The sequence below is a fragment of the Callithrix jacchus genome, chromosome 19 (assembly GCF_049354715.1).
Source record: "Callithrix jacchus isolate 240 chromosome 19, calJac240_pri, whole genome shotgun sequence".
Lineage (NCBI taxonomy): Eukaryota > Metazoa > Chordata > Mammalia > Primates > Cebidae > Callithrix > Callithrix jacchus.
Window position 1 is genome coordinate 50,701,540 of NC_133520.1, and position 6,614 is coordinate 50,708,153.

General features: G+C 44.2%; 1 long non-coding RNA gene across 1 annotated transcript; it reads left to right on the top strand.

The window, feature by feature from the left end:
- The first annotated feature begins 1,434 nt into the window (after window positions 1–1,434).
- On the top strand, window positions 1,435–5,103 carry LOC144580340 (uncharacterized). The gene is made up of 2 exons (XR_013529648.1): window positions 1,435–1,702; window positions 2,957–5,103. It is a non-coding gene; the product is annotated as an uncharacterized LOC144580340 (long non-coding RNA).
- Window positions 5,104–6,614: the final 1,511 nt, after the last annotated feature.

A 6,614-nucleotide genomic window follows, 5' to 3' on the forward strand; every position in this document is an offset into this window, starting at 1 on the left:
GTGATTCAGATGCGCAGCATTACTCAGACTCTGCCTGGGATTGTTTTGAAGGGCCTGGAGCTCCACTCCTATTCTCCAGAAGCACTGGCATGACATTATTCACAGGGCACACATAATAGCTAATATGAGATAATCACATTAGCACATTCTGAGACATAAAGTACAGCGCAATCCTTCCAATTCCCACTAGGTGTAATGCTGTCTTGACACATAGCCTTTTTCACGATAACTGTAAGGTTATCTCCATCATCCCTCCCCGACCCCTTTATTTCTGGAGGTCTTCTTCTGTCTTAGCTACTCCTGTCCGTTTTAGCCTATCAAAACTGACGTATTCTAAGAGCCCACGGTCCCAGCTGTGCTGTTCCAGCAAGTTGCCACTCGAGCTTGCGTCTCAGGTTCCCTCTCTGTTGGGAGAAAGGCTGTTTGCAGGTCGCCATCCTCCCAGGGCATGATAGAGCCCAGTATGGCAGAAATGTCATGGGATTTGGCATCAGGTGCTGGCTTGGACACTTGTAACTTTGTGTCCGCACTTCTAAAATGGGGACAGGAGCGCCTTCCTCACAACACAGTCATGAGGAACCAAACGTAATGACAATTACGCAACTGCTTTGCAAACAGTAAAGCAATGTACAAATATGGCTTGTTAGTACTATCTTGCAAGTCCTAATTGTAGAAATCTGATGGCTTGTGTTACTGTGAGCCTGATATAGAGAGTGTGGGTGAAGGCAGTCAATGCCATGCATAGCACAATCTGGGAATGTATTAGAGCTGGTGGTGCAAACTGATTGTTGATTCCTGCAGCTGATGCAGGATGACCTCTCTCAAGTATAATTTTTAAACTATGTCGCTTGCTTCTCTCTTTCTCTCTCTGACTTTGTGTTTCTTTGTCTCTCTGCCCCTCTGTCTCTTGTCTCTTTTCCCCTCCATCTCTCTCTCTCCCTGTCTCTGCCTATTTCTCTGTCTTTCTTTGTGCCTCGTTGTCTCTCTGTGTGTGTGTGTGTGTGTGTCCCTCTCTCTTCCTCTCTCCCTTTCTCTCTCTTTTCTTTCAGGAATCAATGGGTAGAAATCACTATTCATATGCCACTTTACTGTATTGACCTAAGGAGGAAGGCGAGGCTGCCAGTGCTAATTAAATTTCCTTTCCGATAGTGAACTGTATCCCAGAACTGGAATTCACACTAAGCAGTTAAACAGGTTTGGGCATTTGAAAAAAAGAAAAAAAAGCTGGGGCCCCAAGAAAGCACTCTTGGCCTCATTTCTATTTGGCTCACATTGTCTGTCCTGTTCTCGGCTTAAATTTGGATCACAGGACACATTTTCTCATTTTCCGTTCCTCGTGTTCCTGGATCTTTGTTGTAGAATTGTAGGAAACAGAGTCAGGAGAGTCAGCCAAGAAGTCTTTCTCCCCTCCCTTGAAGGTCTCGGGCCCTGCTCAGACACGACATGTGCAGGGCCACCTGCATGCATTCCCACCACCACGGCCTCCTGGCCCGCATGGTGACTGCTGTTTTCCTCGAGGTGGCCACAGCTTTTGGATTTGACATTCAGATTGGTTCAAGGGGCTTTTTCCTTTCTCTGTCTGAAGGAGGCCACCCTCTCCATCCACAGTCAGCGCAGTGTCCTCTCAGGAACCGCTGCCTGGTTTGCTTTGGCTCCTGTGCTCCCGGGCTGCCGAGATCACATCTGGAGCTTCTAAATCGGGGTGAGTCCCAGCCGCCAAGGAAGCGCCGAACAGAACAAAAAGGCCACAGCTGGGGAGCTAGGGGCACAGACGGAGCCTGGGAGCCGGGCTGACCATGGGAAAGAAGGGGAGGTGGGGAAGAAGGCCTGGCCACCTCCACTGCTGCAGCCACAGTGACAATGTCACAGTAGTCGAACAATGCATCTGCAGCACGGGTTGGGGGGGTGCTCAGCGGGGGGGGGGGGTGAGGGGGAGGGGGGTTCTGCCTGCCCAGCACTCCAGAGTCTGTTAAAAGCAGTTGGTTGGCACCGATGTTCAGGGAGGTCATGAGGATACTCATAGAATTTTCTGGAATAAGGGTCAGGCTTCAAAGCATTCCACAGACATTGTAGCACCCAGCCAGAAACTTGTGTCATTTAGCATTTAGGTTAGTCTCTGTAATAATCACAGTTCCTTACTGAGCATCCATCATCTCCTGGAAGCCTGGTGCATTCTCTCGCTGAATCCTCACCACAGTAGCCCGCTGAGGGAGCTATCATCAACCCTGTTTTTCAAAAGAAAGATACAAGATTTGGGGAAGTGCAGTGACCTGGCCGAGTTCACACGACTAGTTAGCAGGCGGGTGTGTGTGTGGGGGCACCCATTCTTACCCTCATCCTGATTTAATCACGCTGTTTCTGCATTTGCTGCAAAGTGGGCTCCCCCAGGGGTTACCCACAGAGACACATTTTCTCTATTCTCCTCCACCCATGAGTTCAGCTTCGTGCTACTTTATCTGCCTTGTCTTCCCAGGTGTATTTCAGCCTCTGCAGAGCAGATTGAGACGACGTCTGTCCACCAGGCCCGGGCTTTCCTTGCCCCCACCCAGCTCTCTCCTGTACCCCCAACCTCATCCTATCAGCTAGCGATCACAGCAGCAACCGCAAAATCCCACACTTTCGTTAATAACGCTAACATTAGAAAGAATCACTAAAATGTAAGCTTCAGGGTCAAATCCGCTGAGAAGTGTTTAATAGACTGACCATTTCATCTGACATTTCGGTTTTTTTTTAGATTTTTAAAATTAATGAATCAATAGTTTGTTGTTTATTTTTTAGAGACAGAGTCTCACTCTGTTGCCCAGAGTGAGTATGTGGAGTATGGTGGTGCAAATGTGGTTCACCGCAGCCTCCAGCTCCTGGGCTCAAACAGTCTTCTTGCTTCAGCCTCCCAAGCAGCTGGGACTACAGGTACATGCCACCACACTTGACTAATTTTTTTTTTTTTTTTTTTTAGGGACAGGGTCTTGCTATGTTGCCCAAGCTGATCTTCAACTCCAGGCCTTGAGCAATCCTACCAGTTCAGTCTCCCAGACTGCTGAGATTATGGGTACAAGCCACTGTACCTGGCCTTCTTCTGACATTATAAAGCAAAGATTATTTTCAAGAGCTGATGCTACTCGTGCATATTCCATATTTGCTGAACACCTACTATTGGTCTTACTTACTGTATTTGGATTAACTTACTATATTTCCACTAAGTGCCAGGCACAGTTTTCAGCACTGCTTTAAAGAGTCTACAGGCAACCGGGTACAGTGCCTCACACCTGTAATCCCAGCATTTTGAGAGGCCAAGGCAAGTGTATCACGAGGTCAAGAGATTGACACCATCCTGGCCAACATGGTGAAACCCCATCTCTACTGAAAATACAAAAATTAGCTGGGTGTGGTGGGCATGCCTGTAATCCCAGCTACTCAGGAGGCTGAGGCAGGAGAATCACTTGAATCCGGGAGGTGGAGATTGTAGTGAGCTGAGATCATGCAGTTGTACTCCAGCCTGGGGACAGAGCAAGACTCCATCTCGAAAAAAAAGCAAACAAACAAACAATCAAACAAACAACAGTATCTACAGGCTTAGAAAGAGCCTGGGCATCTCCTGAAATCCAGTGTTCTAGGGAAAGTTTTTTCTGTGGTTTTGAACAGAACCCACCTCTTCTTGTCCAAGGTGACAGCTCCAGCTGGGAGAGAAATTAAAAATGCCTTCTGGGATAGCTATCCGATGTGTCTAAATACAATTACTGATGTTAGCAAGAGGACCTTCCTATGAGCAGTGGGTTGGGCAACCGTGTGTGTGAGGCAGGGAGAGAAAGAGGAAGAAATATAGCTGTCACTATTGTTTCTCAATGGCAAGACTGGTTTTGTTACCAGTTACTAGTGTTACGTATCACCTCTACACATTATTTATGTAGTATTCCAAGAAGCTAAAAAAAAGAATGCTCTTTTTTTTTTTTTTTTTTTACAAAGCTTAGATTTTACAGACACTTGCTAAATTATGTTGAGTAGCCGCTCCTTCCTAGATCATAATTGTGGTGTAACTAATCATCACACATTTATCAGCTTAAAATCACACACATTTACTCACAGCTTCCATGGGCCAGGAGTGTGGGGACAAGTGACTGGGTCCTCTGCTCAGGGTGTCTTTCAAGACTCCATCAGCGTTTCAGCTGGGGTTGGGGTCTCATCTGAAGCTCAGGGTCCTCACTCAAGGTCACAGGGCAGAATTCATTTCTTTGAATCCACAGATCTCATGGCAGCTTGCTTTTTCAAGGCCAGCAAGGGAGAGAGTGAATCTTCTGCTTTTAGTGCTTGGCCTCGCGACCTTCTTTTAAATGGCTCATCTGATTAGGACAGACCCACCCAGGATAATCTCTCTTTGGATTAACTTACAGTCAACTCATTAGAGATCTTAATTACATCTACAAAATCCGCTCACCTTTGCCTGATGACATAGCATCATCACAGGGGCGATGTCCCATCACTTTGCCATATGCTATTGGCTAGAAGCAAATTAAGGTCCTGCTACCTCTCAAGGCAAGGGGATTAAACAAGGGCCTGGGACATCAGGGGTCATCTTAGAATTCTGGCAACCACAATAAGCTACTTGTGGATGGAAGCGTTGTCATATGTATTTTGTATTTTTTGTTCAGTCATTATGCTTAGCAGAGAATAGGCACATAACAAAAAAATAACTGATTGGTACACAGAATTAAGTGATTGGAAATGAATTAATTTTTTTTTCTGATGTAAAATTTTCTTTCTTTATTGATACTTTAATAATAAAATGAAAGTGACCAAATAGCCATTTTCCACCCATTTATCTTTGTATAATATAGAAAAGCTAACATTAAAAAAATCAACAAATAGTCATCAGTATAATAAGAATACTTCTTTTACATGTTTATTTGGTAGTAGGGCTGAAAAAATTAGTTAGAAAATAAGAAAAATATTATGGATTTAGTGTAAAAAGACTACCATATATTTTGCATGTTTTACTTCTTCCTAATCATTTGTGGATTAAATAAACAAAAACATAAATTGCATGTAGCACATAGGACTAATGAAAGAAAAGGTGGAATAATAAAATATGCTCTTAAAGTATTTAAATAATGCATAATTGTCTTGATTGTTTTAAATCAAGTAAGCCATTCTCTTGATTTCCACTCTGGAGTGGTGATTCCAACTGGATTGTTTAGTGTTGCTTATTGAGGTTTGTATTAAACCTTTTAATCTACTAATGAAGTCAATTAAAAAAAGAAGTCAGGGCCCGCGTGGTGGCTCAAGCCTGTAATCCCAGCACTTTGGGAGGCTGAGGCGGGTGGATCACGACGTCAAGAGATGAAGACCATCCTGGTCAACATGGTGAAACCCCGCCTCTACTAAAAATACAAAACATTAGCCAGGCACAGTGGCATGTGCCTGTAATCCCAGCTACTCAGGAGGCTGAGGCAGGAGAATTGCCTGAACCCAGGAGGCAGAGGTAGTGGTGAGCCGAGATCGCACCATTGCACTCCAGCCTGGGTAACGAGAGCGAAACTCCGTCTCAAAAAAAAAAAAATGAAGTCAATTAAAAATACAGGTTTAATGCATTTTAACACTGACATTCTCGAAGTAAAAAAAATTCATAGAGAGCATGAAATACTGAATATTTGGTAGATCTGTTTTTCATAAGGCTCAATACATGAGTTTTTATAGGATATTTTGTTAAAACTGGTACAGAAGCTATATCTCATAATTTTCATTCTGTGGATTTTGCACAGAGAATTTAATGCCATAACTTGTACACTGTCATATTTTCTGAAGCCATATAGAATTCCCACTTGATTCTCATTCATGTGAATTTTTTAATGGAATATATTTATATTATGTAAAACACTGGTCTTAGAATTATAAATGCATTATTTTATTTTGATCCTAATAGTATATATTGTGTACATCTATACATTATTCTGGCTTCCCAGCACCTGAATATCCTCCCTTTTTCTTTTTAGGACACAAAGTTTCTTGCAGAGCACACTATGAAAAAGGTCATTTCCCCCCGCTCTGTCCTACGGGTTGAGGTAGAGTAGTGTGGATAGGTAACAGTCGGAAGAGCACACAGGCTGAAAGAAAGAAAAATGAGCTGGGAAATCTCAGTTCAAATTCCACTTCCTTCCATACAAGCTAGGTGACCTTTTTCTATCTGGAAAGTGGGAGAAATAGTTCCTGTCCTCTCTTGCAGGGCTGCTGAGCAGGCAGAATGAGACGATGGGCTGAGAGGGCTTGGAAAGAACAAACTGGATACAAAGGTCTTATTGTCTTGCCTCGGATTGCTAAGGAGATGGTGGTTAATACCATGCTGCTATCTCATAAGGTGAATGGGTGATCACATTTAAGGGGAAAGAGACGCCTCCAACATTCTTCAAAGTTTTACCCCAAAGTTGAGTTCTGGGTCAAAAATCTCTCAAGCAGCCTCCACAGCCAGCTTCCACAGTCCCCTGTGTGTCTCTTCGAGGAACACAAAGGAAGCCAGATAGTGGGAAGTCTGGGGCCATCTTCAGTCACGTGAGAATTCCCCCTCAGTTAGCAGGGGCGTGCAGGTGCACAGAAGGAAGGCAGCCACGCAGCTCCAGTCCAGG